General features: G+C 41.2%; 1 pseudogene; it reads left to right on the forward strand.

Moving 5' to 3' along the window:
* Nucleotides 1-5,253: 5,253 nt before the first annotated feature.
* LOC115295191 overlaps nucleotides 5,254-22,184 on the forward strand; it is a 37,977-nt pseudogene continuing 21,046 nt past the window's right edge.

The following is a 22,184-nucleotide window of genomic DNA, read 5'->3' on the forward strand; positions in this document are numbered from 1 at the left end:
TGCTGTACATCTGAAACTAGTGTAAAATAGTGTGTCAACTATACTTTAAAGAAATTCCCAGAAAAAGAAAAAGAAATAAAGTTTTTAACCTGGTCTCTATCTGCCCAGGGGGGAAAAAGATTATATTCTCTAGCTACCTCTGCTTTGAATAGGGTCATGGGATCAACTTCTGACCAGTGGGACACAGGGGGATGTGTTGTGTGCGGTTTGCCTCAGTGGGACAGAGAGTGCCCTCCTGTCCCTTTCATCTTCCCTGCTGGGTGGAATGTCAATGTGACAGGGGATCCTTTTGGAAATGCTGGTGCGATGCAGTGGTAAAGGCTGACAGGGCAAGAAGCTTGTCTTAGTCACTCAGGTTGTCACAACAAAATACCACAGACTGGGCAGCTTCAAGAGCAGCCTTTTATTCCCCCCAGTTCCAGAGACTGGGAAATTTAAGATTAAGGTGCCCACTAGATGGCCACCTCATTGCTTTGGACTCACATGACAGAGAGAGAGTTCTGGTCTCTCTTCCTTGTCTTGTAAGGACACTAATTTCATCTTGGGGCCCCACCCTAAAGACACATCTAAACCTAATGACCTCCCACAGGCTTCACCTCCCAATACCGTCACACTGGGGACAGGACTTCAACAGATGAGTTTGAGGGGGACACAGAATTCAGTCCATAACAAAGATAAACCTCATAAGGAAGGCCCCATATAGCAGCTTGAACTTTTACATGAGAAAGAAGTGTATTTCTAACTTTTTAAGCCACTGTGAGTACCTCTTTCACATCCAGACAAATTTATAATGTAATAAATACCATAATTTAGGTTTGTTCTTATTCATATCATATACTGTTTCCTCTTGTCGTTTTATGGTAAATGGGAGAAATACCCACTCCATGAAAGCTCGTGTAGATTCTTACCACACATAAGCATCCAGGCAACAGGTGGAAGGGTTTACATATGACTCCCCACATGTGACGGACCAGAAGGCTGCTGTGGTTGGACTGTGACTGGTTCACTGAGTAACTGCACTGAATCACAGATTGCACAAAGCCCTGGGGGAGAGTACTGCGCACCATTCCGCCCAATGGACCGTGACAGAACCCTCATTTGATTCATAAGCCTTTCATTTCTGTCACTGGAAGGGAGGGAAGAGGCAACATGGAGTGAGGGAAAGGGGGCTCTCTATGTTTGCTGGGGCTGCCTAACAAAGTACCACAAAATGGAGGCTTCAACAACAGAAATGTCTTGCCTCACAGTTCCCAAGGCCATAAGTCTGAAATCAAGGTGTCAGCAAAGCCATGCTCCCTTGGAAGGTTCTGGGAAGGGTCTGTTCTAGTCCTTTCTCCAAGCTTCCAGTAGTTCTTGGACTCCAGTCCTCCCTGTGTGGAGAATGTGCCCATATTCTGCTTGTCTCTGTGTCTGCATTTCCTTTGATAAGGACACCAGTTGTTATAGGGCTAGGGCCCACCCATTTGACCTCATCTTAACTCATTATGTCTGCGACAACACTATTTCCAAATAAGATCACGATCTGAAGTGCCAGGGATCAAGAATTCAGCACATGAATCTGGGGAAGAAGGGTTTAGATACAATTTAGCCCATAGCAAAGGATAAGAGCTGAAAGAATATTTTGGCCAAATTATTCTATCCAACCTACTGGAGAGGGGAACCCAAGTGTGTCAGGGCATGCTGACAGGGAGTTAGGAGGCATTTCTACATGGCCTCTGCAGTGAAGCCTTCATCTCATTGGAAGTTCTCCCCATATCCAGTTGCAGGGTTGTAGGGTACCAAGTGGAAACCCAGGACCCCAAAGGCAAAGGTTTCCAGCTCCTTGTCTGGACCTCCATCCCTGTGAAAAGTCCCCTTCCATCCTGCCCTAGGGCCATGGATAAGAACAAGTACCTACCACATCTGGAAGCCAACACCAGAGGCTGGTGATGGATGTATCCCAGAAAATACATTTTATCCTTCCTCAGTGATAAAATAATGCATCCTCATTATAGCTAACTTGGAAATGACACAGAAGTTAAAAACCCATAGGAAAATTGCCCTAATTCTAAGACCCAGACAACCCCTCTTAAATTTGATTTCTGTTTCCTCCATTATTTTCTTCTTTTTCTATACATATTTTAGAGCCTAGACCACGATCTCTATTTCACTATATGCTTTGATTTTTCACATAACATAAAAGGAAATTTTCTGTTATTATAAATTATGCTTAAACATTCTTTCAACATCTGAATAATATTGAGGATGGCCCAATAATAATACAGAGAAGCTGATATTTTCTTCACTCCAAACACTATTTCAAGCAATTATATACATTTCTTTTCCATTTAATCCTGACTACAGGATTCCTACAGCAAGAAAAGAATTATTTTCATTATACAAATTGATTAAAAAATACTGAGGCTGAGTTTTAGTGATGTGTCTAACATCACACAGTGATTAAATAGACAAAGAGGGAGTTAGAGATAAGTTTGTTGGATGCTACTTTCCATGCTTCTAATTACTGCTTAATTTCCTATTCTTGGACATGGGGCTTACTTCCACATTTTTACTGTTATAAATACCGTAATGTACATCCTTGGACCGAATATTTTCCCCCTGAATAAATTCAAAGATCTGGAATTACTAGAACTACAATTTGAATATTAAAAAAAACCAAACACATTTTTGTTACATTATTGCCAATTTGCTTTCCAAAAAGGTTGTGCCAAATTGAGTGTCCTTGACTGAGTTCCCTTGAGAGTCTTTCTTGTTTATTTATACTGAGCATGGACAGTCAGATTTGCTAAGCATACCTGCTCTTTATGATTGCCGAAAATAGATTGGTTTTTCTTTTTATTTGCATTTTTTGGTTATTAATAGGGTTACACTTTATTTCATGTTTTAAACCATTTGTACATTCCACTAGTAATTTAGGCCCATTTATCTGTTAAAGGTTTAGTATTCAGTTGAGCCATGTGCAATTGATATTTTTTGTAGTTCAAAAAGTTAGTGTCTATCAACTCAAATGGTTTTTTTCAAGTTCATTAAGAATATTAATCTTTAGGTACATTAGCTATAAATATTTTTGTTGATGTTTTGACTTAGTTATTTTTATTTCAAAACGAGCATCCAAGAATCTGGAAGGTATTTAGGTTATAAAAATAGCATGCTAATGATTCCTGGGACTAATTTTTTTTTTTTTTTTGCCTTTGTATTTTATTTGTCCCTTATGAACTTCCTTCTCTTCACTTACCCTCTTAGGTTTGAGTCCAGAATGATCACAGGTTGGCCTCCACTTTGGAGATAGAATAGGAAATGTCATTGAAAGAATTACAGGTGCCAGTAAAACAAATAAAAATAATCCATCTTTACTGTGGTTGATGACCTTTTAAAGTAAAAAAAATTAAAACTGTAGCCTGGAAGCATTTGGAGGCGTCACTTTTACTGCAGCGGCTTAGAGGCTTTTTAGGAAAGAGTGACGGGGACTTAGATGAGGGGGTACAGCTTGCATGCCTGACTGAGAACTGGCTGTGTCTCATCCTTAGCCAGATGAAGAGAAAGCCAGGTCATCTGGCTCCACAGCCATTTCATGTCTTCTCCTTCCTACAGGTGGATGGAGAACCACTTGAAAGAAAACTGTCATGGCTGTGTATCATACCCACATTTTTAAACATCTGAAAGGAAAAGGGAACTGTTCAGGTGGCTTGCTAAATCTAAGGTAGTAAGTAAGTAAGAGAGACAGAAACACTGCTTTGACAGCCATGAGTATCTCAAAGGTTACTGGTGAACATTTGCTTTCCAACATCTCAGGTTTCAAGACCCTCATTTGTGGAAAGTTTCTGTTTGCTTGAGTTTGAATGGGGAAAGGGCGATGGCTGTACCCCTATCTGCTTCCCTGAGCCTCTGGTTTAAATGATTCACATCAACTCTCCCTTGGCCTTAAGTGTTTTTTCATGTCAAGTACTGATTCTCTGACACAAAGCTGGGAAGCAAATCGTGGCTCCTCCTGTGCCCAAGCCTGATGTATCTTGCTTGCTTTCGCTTGCCCGCCTAATGTTAAAATAAGATTGCATTTTACATTTACAGCGTGGCTCCTGGAGGGCAACCGAAGCTATTACACACGGGCTGTTTGCAACAATAAACTGTTCTTCATGGATGAGGATGACATTCCTGACCCGCCCTCCAAGAACATGAGCTACAGCCGGTTTCCCCAGGGAGAACGCCCCTCCCGTCACCTGGTTGCCATTGGTCGTGCGCTGGCCAGGCTGCGGGTGCAGCTAGCGAGGAGAACCAAGTTTGCCTCTGTGCAGGGCTAACTGACCCATTCACAAATCCCAGCCATCATGCCGGCGTCGTCAGTCTTCCTGGCACGAACCACAGACCCACAGGACTAACTGTTCCAAGTCATGCAGGAACAAATCCACTAGCACACAGGGTTCTGCCATCCAGAGCAGGCATCTCTGCAAGCCCCCCGGCGTGCAGGCTGGAGTCTGCGAGCAGAGCTCAGCCAGCAGCCACCGCCTGCCCCCACCCCCTCCGCCATGCACTTGGCCTGGCCTTGTGAGGGTGGCTTACACACACATCCCAGATGTTCCCTGTAACCGAGAGCCCTGGAAACAGCCCTGCAGAAACACATTTGCTTTCTAAGGGCCTGACTGGAATGAGACCAAATGGTCTGGGGTTATTGTCTGATTACTGGGCAGTTGAGGACTTGACCCTGTTTCTTCATTTCCTCTCGGTGTTGTTGAGCCTCACTTCACTAGTGGGGTAAGAATCTAACAGCCGTGATTGTAGTCAGGGTCCCTAGTAATATAGGAATCACACTAATGCAAGAATTTTAACATTAAAAAATGTTTTTAATGTTTATTTATTTATTTTGAGACAGAGAGAGCAAGTGGGGGAGGGACAGAGAGGCAGAGAGAGAGAGAATTCTAAGCAGTCTCAGTGCTGTTATTGCAGACCCTTATGCAGAGCTCAATATCACAACCGTGAGATTATGGCCTGAACAGAAATCAAAAGTTGACTGCTTACCCAACTGAGCCACACAGGTGCCCCAAGAACTCTGACATTTTTAAAAAGAGAGCAAAAAGAACACAAAGGGAAGGAAGCTGATGATAGTTTGAAACAAATATTGGAAAATCAGATCATATTTTCAGAATGACAATATTGTCTATTTGCTTTCCATCAAAATTTATATACATGTATTCACCCCCAGCACCTCCCCGCCATGGGGGTACAAAGCTCTCCCTTGGAAGAGTGTCAGTAGGGACAATGAGGTAAGTCTATGCAGCTGTGGTGTAAATCTTTTCTTAAATCAACTGCATGGATGCATTTGTCTTCCCCGAGGGCCCGGAACCGAGTAATACAAGCTGTGTAACATTTCCCCAACTGGCTCCCTGCTTCCCACTCCCTCTCTGTCCGGACCTGTTGTGCACACTGCCATTACATGAATCCTCATGGGGCCTAAACAGCAATAAGCCATCTCCCTAGTGAAGAGCAGGTAAGGGGTTCAGGCTCTACAATGTGAAATGCACTGAGAATAAAGACTAGTTGCTTCTCCTTGGCTTTGGAGACCTTCCCAATTCTACGATAATCCTACTTTCCAAATCCCCTCTCACCCCACACATGTGCCCTGAAGTTCCCGGCTCTTCATGTTTCCCAGACCTGATTGGACCCGCTTCTCGATGATCTGAACCTCTTCCTCCCAGCCCTCCTCACCATCTCTGTGTGAAGGTCACAGCTGAGCAGTCTTCCTCACTGGGTACCTGCAGTGTCTGGTAAGTAGGCGCTTCGAGAATGTTTGCACACTGAAGGAGATACTGTTTTTTAGCAGCCAGGCTGGCCTTGTATTTTGGCATTTCACAGCCATTCCCTGTTTGTTCAACACCGCAGGGCAGTTTAATGCCAAGCCCAGCCCCTATTGTTTTCTCTACCTGGAATGCCCCTCCCTCTCTCCAGTAGTTCACATCCTGTTTACCCTTCCTAGCCCTCCTCAGCGTATTCTCCCAAAGGAGGCCAGCCCTCATCCCTAACCGATCAGATGCACTGTGAGATACACTTCCAAATTCGTTGGGTGCTCGCTGCACCAGGGACACAGGCCTTAAGGCCTTAATCACATACTTCCTGGCAGTGAGATCTTAATGTTCCCAGCGTTTGTTCCTCGACTCCCTTGTTGTGTCTGAACTCCCTTATCAAATTTGTATCCACTTTCCCCAACTCCTCAGGGTCCTGAGCGGAGCTGAGCACAGACCAGCTGCTTGATAAATGTCTGCCTGACTGATGTTTCTCCCCAATTACGCACATCCTATCCATCATTCAAAGTTCCACTCAAGCCCAGCTTCCTCCATGATGGCTTGGTGGATGGACCCATATTGATCTCACAGCTGGCTCGTGGGCCAGATCCACACATTCTGCATCTAGTGTACCTGTGGGATGACATGTGGGAGCACTGTGCACTTCGTGACTGTCCTGTTGTGTCCCTGGAGACCTCAGCACTAGAGGACAGCCCATCTTATGTTGCCATTTCTTGCATGCACCTGGACACCAGAGCACAGAGGCCCCAATTCATGACTGGGTTCCTGCCACCCTCTCAAGACAACCTTCTGTGTGAGTCACACCCCTGGTCGTGGAGTTTGATGCACATATTTCTCAGTGTGGAAGGCTGACAGCAGAGCTCTTTGAGACCAGGTAACCCACCACCAGGAGACTGAGCATTTTCTTGGCACAGAAAGACACAGTTATTTCAAAGAAGGCTCACTGTGCCTGGCACAAAGCAGAAATTCAGCATACCTGGAAATATAATAAAAACAGGCATGATCCTTGATGGCAAGAGTCCTACTCCAGCATCTTCATGCATTGGCTTAAACACCTTGTAAAATAATATTGAAAATCTATCTGCTCATTTCCACAATTTTAAATTGACATCTAAAATTCTTCACATGTTTTTAATTTTTTTAATGCTTATTTATTTGAAAGAGAAGAGAGAGTGGGGGAGGGGCAGAAAGACAGAGAAACATAGAATCCGAAGCAGGCTCCAGGCTCTGGCTCTCAGCACAGAGCCTGAAGTGGGTCTCGAACCAGGAGCTGTGAGATCGGGAGCTGAGTCGAAGTCAAATGCTTAGCCTACTGAAACACCCAGGTGGCTCCACACAGTTTTAAAAATAAGTTTATTTCTTATTAATAAGAGATAGAAAATGTTAACTCGTTTATATATTAAAATAAAATAAGGCTTGACTATAATTTGAATAAATATTTTATGTTATTGGATAAAAAAATTTTCATCACTTTACTGAATAAAGCACACTCAATCTGAAAGATACCAGGTGAAACTTTTGTTTGTGTGTTTGATTTATTGTATTTTGGAAAATCCAATTGTCCTGCAAAAATTACATTGTTAAAGGATCAACATCGCAAGCTTATGCTGCTTTGGATACTCTGAATTATGAGACCCCATGGGCCAACATGCCCTTTTTGCAAAAGTATGTATAAGACGGGGAAGGACAGAGTGCCTTATGAGCTTAAGGGACTTGGTTTATCATTAATTTTAATTTATCCCATCGTTTCAGGAGCCCTCCTGCAGCAAAGAACCAAAACTAGATTTGGGATGGGCAAGGGATATGTTTTTCTTTTGTAAAGTGAGAAAGATGTATTCTAAGCATAGGCTCATTCCAAGCAGATCAATATTAGCAAAGAATTACCTGTGGACTCTGGTGCCCTTATCTGTCCTTGCCTGAGTATCATTTGGAAAGTCTTCAGATCTTCCAGAAACGTGTGTACCCTGGTTGGAGGAACACTGGCCCACTCTACTGGCTTGGCAATGAGACACACTGGAGTTGAGTGGTAAGCAGTCATTGGTCCAGGCCAGGGATCTCCTGCCTCCCCATTGGCTCCATGGAGAGGATGGCTCATTTTCACTGTCAGGTTAATCTGGCTTGCCAGAGGCAGCCAGGACAAAATTGAGAAAATTGTTAGATGTTAAATTATCAGGCACTAGAAACAAAAATGGAAGCCAGAAGATAGCTAAGCCAAAGACACACAACAGAAAAAGCCAACTCTCAGAGGAGCAAAAGGCCAAGAGTGGTGGGCAGGAACAACTGAGGCAGGGTTGCAGGAGGGAAGAAAAGGCAGGGCAGGGGACCTGAGACACATTTATGGTCAGTCTAGACCAATTCAGGTGCATGGCAGCACTTCATTGGGAAACTCAGTTCCCCAACTGGTAGCTTTGTCTTAGAGAAGGAAATTGTTTAACCCTTGTTGTATGAGTGTTATAAATATAGTCTAATTTCAACATCTTTGTAGCTCTGGCACCTCCTGAAACCCTCCAGACTCATATTCTAATCCGCATCTTATTTCTCTTAGACAACCCAGACACTGGCAGGTTTTTGCACCAGAGCCATCCCCTCCACCTGGAATTCCCTGACTTTTAGTTCACAAATGATTGACTCTGAGCCTTCTTGCTCCAGCATATTCATCTCACCTCATCCCTTAGAGCAGAATTTCTCAAAGTGGGATCCATACTGTGTCACCATTACCTGGGAATTTGTGGGAAGAAAGAGAGTAGATTACTAGGGAAATCTGGAGGTCTAGATTTCAGACCTATAATATTGGAAGCCCTGTGACAGTACATAAGAACTTGCACTTTTATAAGTTGCCCAGATACTCTTATGTGTTCTAAAACTTGGGATCCATCAGTGCTATGATCTGAATGTTAGTGTCCCCCAAATTCATATGTTGAAATCCTAATTCCCAAGGTGATAATATTTAGAAGAGAGGCTTTGCAGAAATGATTGGGTCATAAGGGTGGAACTCATAAAAGAGGACCCCCCCCCCGAGAACTCTTGTCATTTCTGTTATGGGAAGACACAGGGAGAAGAGGGCCATCTGTGAATCAGGACACAGGCTCTCACCAGACACCAACTCTGCTGGCACCTTGATCTTGGACTTTCAGCCTTCAAAACTGAGAAATATATTTCTGCTGTTCATAAGCCACCCATCTGTGGGATTCTGTTAACGCAGCCCCCGGGGACTAAGACAAATGGTGTGCAATGAGGGACTCTTGGTGTCCCTGGGTTTCCCTCACACCTCTCCTGCAGTGGTCCTGGATCACACTAATTTCTTTGTGTACTTGCTGGCTTCCTCTTGTCTCTGAACTCTCAAGAAGAGAAATGCTGTTGGTCTTTGTTAACTCCACACTAAGTACAGTGCCTGATACATAGTAGTACTTAATTATGTTTTTTTTCTTTCTTACTTTTTCTTCCCCCCTCTGGAACAGCTTTTTATTAAATAACAAAGCAAAATTGCAATACAATGTTAAATGTTTGTAAATCAGGTCACCAAAAGGAAGCAAGATATTTGGAGTATAACTATTATATTCCTACAACTAAAGTCATTCATCGAATCTTATAGCAATAGAAACATAAGATTCTTACACGACTAAAAGTAGCTCAAATCTAATAACCAAAATTATTTAGTGGTTCTTTTGTCCTATTTAACGTCTTTTAAATTTTATTTATTTTTGAAAGAAGAGAGAGAGAGAGAGGGAGGGGCAAGAAGAGAGAGGGAAAGAGAGAATCCCAAGCAGGCTTCACCCTGTCAGCTCAGAACCTGACACAGGGCTTCATCTCAGGAACTGTGAGATCATGACCTGAGCCGAGATCAAGAGTTGGACACTTAACCAACTGAACCACCCAGGCACCCTTGTCCTACTTTTAACAGGACTTCTAAATTTCTTAGAACTAAATTTCTTGCCAAATGGAATCTACAAACTAAATTTTTACAAGCTGCCAAAAAGTGACTGATTTCTGCAAACCAAGTACTTAGGTTAACAGCAAATTCGAGGAGAAGTGGTGAGATAAAATACGGAGAAAGTGTCAGCTAGTCTGTATGTGAAACTTGCTCATTTTATTTGCGATTCAGATACCAATAAACTCTAGAGAGCTTTTGCAAAAGTTGATCTCCTGGGTGCCACAAATAAACCTTGGGGCTAAATTCCTTTTTACTGTTCTCTTGTAAACGTGGTTGACTTAAGGTTAGTCACATTTCATCTACTTTCATATATCTATTCCCCAAAAGATCTCGTCTGTTCCAGAGATCACATAATTCTGGAGTAAAAACATTTGGAGATAGTTACTGCTGTATGCCGAGTGCTTTTCCCATCCTATTTCCATTTTTTTCTCAAAATTTCTTATTTCAAACATATAACTAGAGCTCATCTTTTCAGATACCAAATGGGTTATTTTGTGCAAAAGGAAGTTTTAAACAACAAACATTTCCAATGTGACAATTCAATTACAAAGGAAAATCTTCATATTTATAGGCTCTGTTTTCAGTTGATTAAAGAGAAACCAACAATCTTATTACTATGATAAGCCCTAACTGTGAATGTGTCTTATTTTGGTTAAGTTTCAACAATTCAAGCTCAGGTTACTCTGATAGATGACTAAATATTAAACTTACTTTTACAAATGTGAAACTAATTTCTTCTTAGGTGAAGGGAAATGGAAGGAAGGAAGAAGCCAATGGAGATGAGGCACAACATGGTGGAGAGGCTACATAAAGCTGGGCATTCAGTACATGCTTTTGGTCACTTTTACAACATGGTTGTTATTTTCTTGTATCTCTTACTATGTCTATTATAAAAGACAGTGATAAACCTATAAATCAAAGCAAATTTGATAGAACATTCACTTTCAAATTTTATACATACATGCATTTCTAATTACAAAGTCTCTATAATTTACATTTGCATGTTTTTGCAGACTAATATATATCACACAAATTCATGAAAGTCTTCTGTTATGCTCTAAGTTTTGCCTATATCTGACATTATCTTCATAAATATTCAATTAAGCCACAAACAAAAGTATTATAACTTTTTGAATCTATCCACATTTTAAAGAAAATAGCAGATCAGTGACAATTCCATAAGACAGAAGGGAAGTCAATCCCTTACTTTCTTTTGCTTTTTGTGTCAATCATTTGAAAAACACTAGAAGCTGACATGAGGTTTTCTATATATTGTCCAAGAACTTGGTTTTCTGATTTTAGCTTCTTATTTTCTTCCTTAACTGTATCCACTCTTGTGGAGAGATCTTCAAGTGTATGCTGAAGTTCCAACACTTGATTACTAAGTTGTGTTTTTTTCCTCCAGTTTCACCTGATTTTTGGCATCAACTGCATTGTGTTGGCATTCATTATCTCTAGTGACAAACCTGGGCACTGGATACAAAACCTTTGATGAATGATTGGCCATTGGTGGTGCTGGAAGTGGGGGGGATCTAATCATTGTTTTTCAGCAGTCAGGGTGTCCTTAATAAAAGAGAAGCATCCTCAGTGTCCTCCTTGGGTAGCAGGGAGCATAATGCTCTCAAAGTCTAAGACAACCACTTGCCAGGGCTAGGATTAAGATATACTGGCTCTGCAAGATGCAGACTAGACCCAGGCAGAAGTGGTGGCAAAACATCTTGCTGCTATCATGGGTTCGACCTCAGTCTATGGACTTCTGCCAACTAGTCAGGATTGTCAAGGAGAGTGGTGATGTCTGCAATGGTGGCAGTGTGTGGTGAGGGGGGATAATAAGCAGTCACTCAGTCTAGATTCACTGGCCTCTAAGACTTGCCTGTAGGTGTATGCAATTTATTAGATTCCTTGTGAGGCAGTGACAATAAAGAACCACCTAACACTCATTTCCCCTTTCTTCTTCAGTATCTGAATTTTTGGAAGGCAAAACGGCACCCAGCTGAAAAATTGCATCTCCCAATCTCCCTTGTGGATAGGAGTGGTTAATGAGATTTAAGCTGAAGTCACTGTGTCTGCCCTCTGCTCTTCTTTCTTGCAGCCAGGAACACGGTTGGCTGCTGTAGTAATCGTTCTGTAGTCATGGATGGATGCCATGGGCAGGGAGCAGAAAGCTAGAAGCAATCAGGGTCACTGGTGATATCACAGAACCAGCATTTAGCCATGGATTGTCAACTTTTGGACTTTTATGTGAGAGACAAAACAAACAGGCACACAAAACCCTATATTATTTAAGCCACTGATCTATAGGTTTGCAGTATAATCTTGACATTCACATTATTGGCTTGGCTTGTGAGCTGATTGCCCAGTATGGATTTCTTGTTTGCTGTTCTCATGACCTTTCAGAGAGGCAAGATTCATCCTTCACTCTTACTATCTCTGCTCCCAGTTCCGCAGGGTCATTGAGGCTCTCTGCCTGAGATTATTCATTCTTTTAAGTTTCCTGAAGACAAGCAGCTGGGCTCACTAGCCACCTACAACATCAACAAGATGGGTCTTCAAACTCTTTGCTCAGCCCACTGTGCCTGGGGAACTCTGGATGATGCTTTCATGGACTCTTTAATTTGTGCCCAGAGGAACCACACAACTGGGAACCTACTACTCCTGAGATTTTCTTCCTCAAAGACAGTTGCTTTTGAGTTTTAATTGTGTATGTTTAAATCTTCCAGTTTGCAGTCGGCACAAGATTTCTTGGGTAGTCAATGCCAAGCTTATAAGGGAAAACCCCATGATGCTCTCAAAGAAAGAAGCATGTACAAAACAATAAATTATTTAGGGGAAGCACTTCAAGATATATTACTTCAAATCTTCCGATATGAAGGAGACTTTCCAGTCAACAGATCTAGAGATCATCACTAAGAAGTTCTAGGCTAAGCTCTATCCATCATTCTAGTACCAATGGAACAATGGTACATCTGTAGGTCTATACAGAATATTGTTTGTAGACCAAATCTAGCTGAGAGAAGACCAAATAATCCACATTCAGTGTCCAAAATGGTAGAAATGGAGGTCTGCAAAAGTGCTAACATGGCCTTTTAGAGTCAAAGAGTACTGGGTTCAAATCCCATTTTTCCTCATTACAAATGAGAGTGTGGATGGATATCTTGGCAGAGTAGTCGAGCATTAAATAAGAAGCTGTGAGTAAAAGGGATTGACCATCAAAACACAGAATAGAGGCATGGGGGAGATAAGCACAGGGGTGATCAATATGGGCTTTACTATCCTAGAGGTGATGGTCTGAATCTAGCCTCCTTTACTTATTTCTCTGACCTTGGACAAAGAAGTTCACCTTTTTAAATCTCAATTTTCTGATCTGAAAAATAGGGATAGTAAACTACCTTATTGATTGCGTTGTTGTGAGAATTATGTGACATCAAGCATGCCATACAAGCACTTAGCAAAATGCCAAAAAATAGAACTGCCATAATACTGCCATGGGTTAACTTCTTCCTCCACCCCTTCCCCTCCTTCCTTCTCCTCCTCACTCTCCTCTTGCCCCTCTTTTACCCTCCTCTTCCTCTTTCTTCTTTTTCTACTTCCTCTTCTTTTCTACCACTTCTCCTCCTCCTTTACCTCCCTTCTTCTCTTTCTTCTCCTCTTCCACAGTTATAAGAAAGAGCAGCTTCTTCTCTCTTTTATACCAAGAATACATTAACATTCTCCTTGGACTGGGAAAATCCATTTCCTACAAATTCAGTCAATGTTTTCCAAACTATATTTGTTGGAATGCTAGTTATGGCAGACTTATTTACTGATCACCAAATATCCATGTGTATCATATTTCCCAGTCCCTTACAAGGGCTATATGACCAGTTATGGCCCATGAGTAGTCAGCAGAAGTGATATGTACCATTTGAGCTCAGAACATAGAAGAGTGAGCACTTCTTCACGTGTTCCCCAGCCATGGCAAATCCTGGAGTAACACATTTGATATGGTCACAAAGTGATGGAACCGCCATTAGCTTGAGTTTCTGAGTGGTCATTTGTACCCACTGGCTGTGTTTAGCTACTGGATTTTGAGATTGATTATTATGACAGCATAACCTAGCATATCCTGACTAATAGAAATAATTGCAGCAGCTGCTGATATGAATTACACAAAAAGTACTTAAGGTCAAATAAGCTTAAGAAGCTGTAGGTTACAAAACAGGTTTATTCTGGACTTTGTAGTCCCTTTAAATGTTAATGTCCCTTGTGAAGCTCCAAGTTTTTCCACAAAAATTTGACAAAAGATTATTTTTTTTTAAAAGAAAGCATGGTGTACAGGTCTAGTGTTCCATAAAATACACTTCAAAAAGTGTAGTTTTTTAATGGACTATTTCCTAATGAGACCCCATCCCTACTTCTCAATCTCTATATGAATCCAAGCAAACTATTCCTGCAGTTCCCCAAGTTTTTATTCCAACATTTCTACATTCCGTGGCTTCGCATCATTCTTCATTCATTTTCTTTCCTCTGAATTCCAAATTGCTAAGCCCTGCTGGAGAAATAAGAGGTGGTACCTGATGGAACCTCCAATGCTATTGCTGTGCCCTGTTGAGCTTCCAGAATCTGTAATTTTTTATTTCATTTTCAGTCACTTCCCTGTAAATCCGCTGCCACAGATTTTCTTGTGTTCACTTTGCTAACACCTCAAATTTGGCCTTATGGCCCCTGCTTGCAACAGAAGACCTCATTGCCTACTTTATGGAAAGGATCAAAGTCATTCAATGTAAACTATTGATGCATATTCTCTTCCTATTTTATGTAGATCATTACCATTCTGTCTTATTTGAGAGAAAAATTTGTTTTCTATTTTAGACATTCCCCAAACCACAACCAACCTATTTTTTCTATTCCCTGTGACAGTTAAGCAGCATTTATGCTTTCAGCAAATGAACTCAGTAACCACCAAAGAGTAACCAAGAGCTTCTTAAATCTCCCTCCCTTTCCTCAAAGTTAGTTGTTGTTGTTGTTGTTGTTTTAACCTGTGTGCTTTCCCCTTGGCCATCTCACATCCTCCTGTGACCTTGATGTAACTTTATGCAGATAAGTTGTGAATCTAGGTTTTCTTCACTCTTGTTCTTGAAGATGCAGATTTTTGTCTGCCAGCTGGGCACCTCCATATGATTACTTCAGGTATCTCACCACTCAAATCAAACACATTATCTTCCCTCTCTCTGTATTCCTCTTCCTCTGCTTCTCCTGGAGTTGGCCTCCCAGGAAGCTAGTACAAAGTCTCACAAATATCTCTGCCTCTTCCTTTGTCTTCTTTTTAAATATTTTATTGTCAAGTTGATATCCATACAACACCCAGTGCTCATCCCAACAAGTGCCCTCTTCCATACCCATTACACCCCCATAACCTTTACCCCTCTCTCATCAGCATTCAGTTTGTTTTCAGTATACAAGGGTCTCTTAGAGTTTGCTCCCTCCCTCTTCACAACTATTTTCCCCCTTCCCCTCCCCCATGGTCCTCTGTTAAGTTTCTCCTGTTACACTTATAAGTGAAAACATATGGTATCTGTCCTTTTCTACCTGACTTATTTCACTTAGCATAACATCTTTGAGTTCCATCTACATTGCTACAAATGGCCATATTTCATTCTTTCTCATTGAATAAGCCACACTTTCTTGATCCATTCGTCAGTTGATGGACATTTAGGCTCTTTCCATTATTTTGCTATTGTTGAAAGTGCCGCTATGAACATTGGGGTACATGAGCCCTTATGCATCAGCACTTCTGTATCCCTTGGGTAAATTCCTAGCAGTGCTATTGCTGGGTCATAGGGGAGTTCTATTGTTAATTTTTTGAGGAACCTCCACACTGTTATCCAGAGTAGCTGTACCAGTTTACATTCCCACCAACAGTGTAGGAGGGTGCCTGTTTCTCCACATCCTCGCTGGCATCTGTAGTCTCCTGATTTGTTCCTTTAAGCCTCGTTGACCAGCATGAAGTGGTATCTCAGTGTGGTTTTGATTTGTATTTCCAGGGCACCTGGGTGGCTCAGTCGGTTGGGCCTCCGACTTCGGCTCAGGTCAGATCTCATGTTCATGGGTTCGGGCCCTGTGTCGGGCTCTGTGCTGACAGCTAGCTCAGAGCCTGGAGCCTGCTTCCGGTTCTGTGTCTCCTTCTCTCTCTGCCCCTCCCCCTCTCATGCTCTGTCTCTCTCTGTATCAAAACTAAATAAAATATTGATTTGTATTTCCCTAATGATGAGTGACACTGAGCATCATTTCAAGTGTCTGTTGGCCTTCTGAATGTCCTCTTTGGAGAAGTGTCTATTCATGTCTTCTGCCTATTTCTTCACTGGATTATTTGTTTTTTGGGTGTGGAGCATGGTGAGTTCCTTATAGATTTTGGATACTAGCCCTTTATCTGATATGCCATTTGTAACTATCTTTTCCCATTCTGTCAGTTGCCTATTAGTTTTATTGATTGTTTCCATTGTAGTGCAGAAGCTTTTTATCTTGATGAGGTCCCACTAAGTTCATTTTTGCTCTTGATTCCCTTGCCTTTTTTTTGCATTTCTCTTTCTGTTGCTTCATTATTGGTGTTTAAAAATGCAACCAATTTCTGTACATTGATTTTGTACTCTGCAACTTTGCTGAATTCATGGATCAGTTCTAGTAGGCTTCTAGTGGAGTCATTTGGGTATTCCATGTAGAGTATCATGTCATCTGCGAAAAGTGAAAGTTTGACTTCTTTGCCGGTTTTGATGTGTTTGTTGTCTGATTGCTGATGCTCGGACTTCCAACACTTTGTTAAATAACAGTGGTGAGAGTGGACATCCCTGTCACGTTCCTGATTTCACGGGGAAAGCTCTCAGGTTTTCCCCATTGAGGATGATATTAGTTGTTGGCTTTTCATAAAGCCAACAAGGATATTGGCTTTTATGATGTTTAAATAAGTTCCTTCTATTCCAACTATCTTGAGGGACTATTTATTAAGAAAGGATGCTGTATTTTGTCAAATGCTTTTTCTGAATTTATTGACATAATTATATGGTTTTTATCTTTTCTTTTGTTAATGTGATGTATCACACTGATGGATTTGTGAATATTGAACCAGCCCTGTAACCCAAGAATGAATCCCAGTTGATCATGGTGGATAATTCGTTTTATATGTTGTTGAATTTGACTTTAAGTGTCTTTTTGAGGACTTTTGCATTGGTATTCATCAAGGATATTGGCCTGTAGTTCTCTTCTTTGCTGGCTCTCTGTCTGGTTTGGGAATCAAAGTTGATGCTGGCTTTGTAGAATGAGTCCAGAAGTTTTTCTTCCATTTCTGTTTTTTGGAATAGCTTGAGAAGAATAGGTATTAACTCCACTTTAAATGTCTGTAGAATTCCCCAGGGAAGCCATCTGGCTTAGGGCTCCTGTTCGTTGGGAGATTTTTGATAACTGATTCAATGTCTTCACTGGTTATAGGTCTGTTCAGATTTTCTATCTCTTCCTGTTTGAATTTTGGTAGTGCATGTGTGTTTAGAAATTTGTCCATTTCTTCCAGTTTGTTGGCATATAATTTTTCATGCTATTCCCTGATAATTGCTTGTATTTCTGAGAGATTGGTTGTAATAAATCATTTTGTCTATTTGGATGCTCTCTCTCTCTCTCTCTCTCTCTCTCTCTCTCTTTTTTTGAGAAGCCTGGCTGGAGGTTTATCAATTTTGTTTATTTTTTCAAAACAACCTTGGTCATGGATCTGTTCAAGTGTATTTTTGGATTCTATATTGTTGATTTCTGCTTGGATCTTTATTGTTTCTCTTCTTCTGGTGGGTTTGGGGTACTCTTGCTGCTCTGCTTTTAAATCCTTTACATGTGCTATTAGATTTTGTATTTGGGCTTTTTCTAGTTTCTTGAAATAGGCCTGGATTGCAATGTACTTTCCTTTAGGACTGCCTTTGCTGCATCCAAAAGAGTTTGAATTGTTGTATTTTCATTTTCAATTGTTTCCATATATTTTCTAATTTCTTCTCTAATTGCCAGATTAGCCTATTCATTCTTTAATAGGGTGGTCTTTAACCTCCATGTTTTTGGAGGTTTTCCAGACTTTTTCCTGTGGTTGATTTCAAGTTTCATGGCATTGTGATCTGAAAGTTCCATGGTATGATCTCAATTCTTTTATATTTATTTAGGATTGCTTTATGACCCAGTATGTGGTCTATCTTGGAGAATGTACCATGTGTACTTGAGAAGAAAGTGAATTACATAGCCTCAAAAGGTAGAGTTCTAAATATAACTGCAAAATCCATCTGGTCAAATGTGTCATTCAGATCCATTGTTTCTTTAGTGATTTTCTGTCTAGTTGATCTTTTCATTGCTGTATGTGGAGTAGTAAAGTTCCCTGCTATTAGCACATTCGTATCAATAAGATTGTTTCTGTTTGTGATTGGTTTGTGTATTTGAGTGCTCTTGAATTTGGTGCATAAACTTTTATAATTGTTAGCTCTTTCTGATGGATAGACCCTGTAATTATTATATAATGTCCTTCTTCATCTCTTGTTACTGCCTTTACTTTAAAGTCCAGTTTGTCCAATATACGTATGGCTACTCTGGCTTTCTTTTGACTTCCAGTCACATGGTTGATATTTCTCCATCCCCTTACTTTCAATCTGAAGGTGTTCTCAGGTCTCAAATGAGTCTCTTGTAGACATCAAATAGATGGATTTTGTTATTGTTATCTATTCTGATATCCTATGTCTTTTGATTGGAGCATTTAGTCCATTTACATTCAGTGTTATTATTGAAAAATATGGGTTATGGTCATTTTGTTCTCTGTGGCAGTCATGAGTGTAGTGGTGTCTTTGGTATCTTGCAACATTTTCCTCATAGAGTCCCCCTTAGGAATTTTTGTAGGACTGGTTTCGTGGTGATGAATTCTTTCAATTTTTGTTTATTTGGGAAAACTATTATCTCTCCTTCTATTTTGAATGACAGGCTTGCTAGATAAAGGATTCTTGGCTGCATATATTTTCTGTTCAACACATTGAAGATTTCCTGCCATTCCTTGCTGGCCTGTCAAGTTTTAGTAGATAGGTCTGTAACCACTCTGATATGTTTCCCTTTTGTATGTTAGGGTACTTTTATCCCTAGCTGCTTTCAGAATTCTCTCTTTATCCTTATGTTCTGCTAGTTTCACTATGATATGTCTCGCCAAAGGTCGGTTCAGGTTATATCTGAGGGGAGTTCGTGCCTCTTATATATCAATGTCTGTTTCCTTTCCCATATTGGGGAAGTTCTCAGCTACAATTTGTTGAAGTACCCCTTCAGTTCCTTTTTCTCTCTCTTCTACTTCTGGAATTCCTATGATATGGATATTGTTCTGTTTGGTTGCACCACTCAGTTCTTGAATTCTCCTTTTGTGCTTCTGGATCAATTTATCTCTTTTTCTTGGCTCCCTCTTTTTTTTTTTTATAATTATGTCCTCTAATTCACCTATTCTCCTCTCTGCCTCTTCAATCCGTGCAGTGGCTTCCTCCATTTTATTATGCACCCAATTTATAGCATTTTAAAATTCATCACAGCTAGTTTAAGGTCCATAATCTTTGTAGCAATAGCTTCTCTGTGTCTTCCATGCCTTTTTCAAGCCCACCGATTAATTTTATGACTATTGTTCTAAATTCTTGCTCCATTATGTTGCTTACATCTGTTTTGTGCATTTTTAGCTGTCATTTCTTTCTGTAATTTCTTTAGAGGAGAATTCTTCCGTTTCATCATTTTGGCTAGCTTTCTGTCTCTTGTCAGGTTTAAAAGCTTATTATGCGCTCTGCACCTTCGAGTTCTGCTATTTTAAAGGAGGCTCATTGACTGTCCACAGCCGTCCATTCAGGAAGTTTTCTTTTAATGGTGTCCCTTGTTTTCTCTTTTTGTGCTTTTGGTTATTTTATTTCCCTACTTTTGTGATATTTGCGACTCTCCCCCATGTATACTTTGGCTTGTTTTTGAGGTAGCCCTGGAAAAGGAAAGAGACAAACAAACAGGGAACAAAAGCATGCAAACGCATAGACAAATCAAACAAACAAGCAAACCAATAGAACAAAACAAAACAAAACAAAGACAACAAAAGACAAAGGGCAGTCTAAAAGCATAAAACCAGAAATCCCAGCCACAGATAGAGAGCAGGGTGGAGGCAGTGCTGATGGAAGAGCATATACAAAGAGAGAAATGACAGGAGTGGGAAGAAAGTGAAATTGAACATTGACCAGGCAGAGAGACTAAAAGGCTTAATTCAGAGAGAGAAAGAGGAGAATATGGTAGGAGGCGAGGAGAAAGAAATGAAGATAATGTTACCCAGAGAAACTATATGTTCTGATAATTTCAGAGAGAGAGAGAGAAAGGAAGGTAATGACAGAGGTCTAGAATATTCATCAAGAGAATGGATTACATGTGACTGTTTAAGCAAACCTATAACCAGTGTGCCCAGTCCAGTTGGGGCGGAGATAAGAATGGGATAAGGGAAAATATATCTGAATGGCAAGAATTGGCTCCTAGTTAATCACAACAATGCATGAATGTTGGTCTTGTTCTGGGCTCTGGTAAAAAAAAAAAAAAGAAGAAGAAGAAGAAGAAGAAGAAGAAGAAGAAGAAGAAGAAGAAGAAGGAGAAAAAGAAGAAGAAGAAGAAGTTCTCCAGTGTGGATGGGCATGGTTTGGTGTAGGCAGGTCTCGCCTCCTCTGTGGGTCCCACGGCTCTCTCCCTGAGGCCTTGCCTTTGTTGTTGTGGAGAGAGAAATGGCGGTGCCCCAGTTCCTTCTCCAGCCAAGCCTTGCAAATCACTCTTTTGGTTCTGACCTCCCTTTGCCACAAGCATAGCCAAGGTGGGCCTTGTTCTATGTCCCAAGCCCAACCTCATTTCCAGATCTTAGTCTGTGCATTTTAACGATACCGCCTAAAATGTAATCCTGTAGGCTGGGCACTTCCTAGACAGGCATCGAGTAGGGAGAATAGGGGAGCCGTTCCTCCTGGTGCCGACTGGGACCCAGGCACCCAGCCCAAAGAAAGTTCTGCAGTTCTAGAGATAAGATCTCTCTCTGAACACCCTGCAGTTAGAGATGGGATGAGAGGATCCCTCTCCATCCCGGGCTGTTTTTCTCTTCTCCAGGGACAGTTCTATGAGCTGTTTCAGCCACTCTTTCTCTTCCCCTGGTCTCTCCACAGAGGAGGCTCCCTCCCCTCCGTGCCTTCGGGTCCCTGCCCACTTTTATCTTCCCCAGTTCACAATCACACACCTATAGGGCTGTTTTCTTAGTGGATTCTGTCTATTTTCCTCCTAAACTCTTGCAGTTCAGTGTCCTTTGGCTTCATCCCTTCCTTGTTTGAGAGATGCAGGTGGGAAGTACAGAACTCCCTATTTCTCTGCCATCTTGTCCGAATTCTGAACTTTATTTTATATATTTAAAAACCTTATTCTGAGAACAAATCAAGAAACTATAGATGCTGGCAAGGGTGTGGAGAGACGGGCACCCTCCTACACTGTTGGTGGGAATGTAAACTGGTGCAGCCTCTCTGGAAAACAGTATGAAGGTTCCTCAAAAAACTACCCATAGAACTCCCTTATGACCCAGCAATAGCACTGCTAGGGATTTACCCAAGGGATACAGAAGTGCTGATGCATAGGAGCACATGTACCCTAATGTTCATAGCAGCAATATCAACAATAGCCAAAACATGGAAAGAGCCTAAATGTCCATCACCTGATGAGTGGATCAAGAAGATGTGGTATATATACAATGGAGTACTACATGGCAATGAGAAAGAATGAAATCTGGCCATTTGTAGTAAAGTGGATGACCTCAAGGGTGTCACGCTAAGTGAAATAAGTGAGGCAGAGAAGGACAGATACCATATGTGTGGACTCATAGGTCTAACAGGAGAGCAGGAGAAACCTAATGGAGGACCAGAGGGAGGGGAAGAGGGAAAGAGAGTTGGGGAGAGAGAGAGGGACGCAAAACCTGAGAGATTATTGAATACTGAAAATGAACTGAGGGTTGAAGGGGAAGGGGGAGGGGGGAAAAGAGGTGGTAGTGATGGAGGAGGGCAATTATGGGGAACAGCACTGGGTGTTGTATGGAAACCAATTTGCAATAAACTATTAAAAAATAAAAAATAAAATAAAATAAAAAATATAAATAAAAACCTTATTCTGAGATATGATTCCTAGGCCAGGCTCTCTCAGGCCTCACCACCCCAAACAGCCTTCAGGCACCTCAGTATTCTATCTCTTCCTTTGTCTTAACTCCCTCTGCTATTTTGATAAAAGACTTCCTCTTTCCTTTTCTGTATCTGTTTCTTTAGTCCCCATTCCTCTGATATGGAACAGTGAAATAGTTGCTCAACTGGTATTTCCAACTCCAGTCCCCACCCATAACCCACCTCCTAATTGGTGCCAAGAAGGATTTGATAGAATTCAACACCCTTTCATGATTC

The sequence above is a fragment of the Suricata suricatta genome, chromosome 7, assembly GCF_006229205.1.
Source record: "Suricata suricatta isolate VVHF042 chromosome 7, meerkat_22Aug2017_6uvM2_HiC, whole genome shotgun sequence".
NCBI lineage: Eukaryota > Metazoa > Chordata > Mammalia > Carnivora > Herpestidae > Suricata > Suricata suricatta.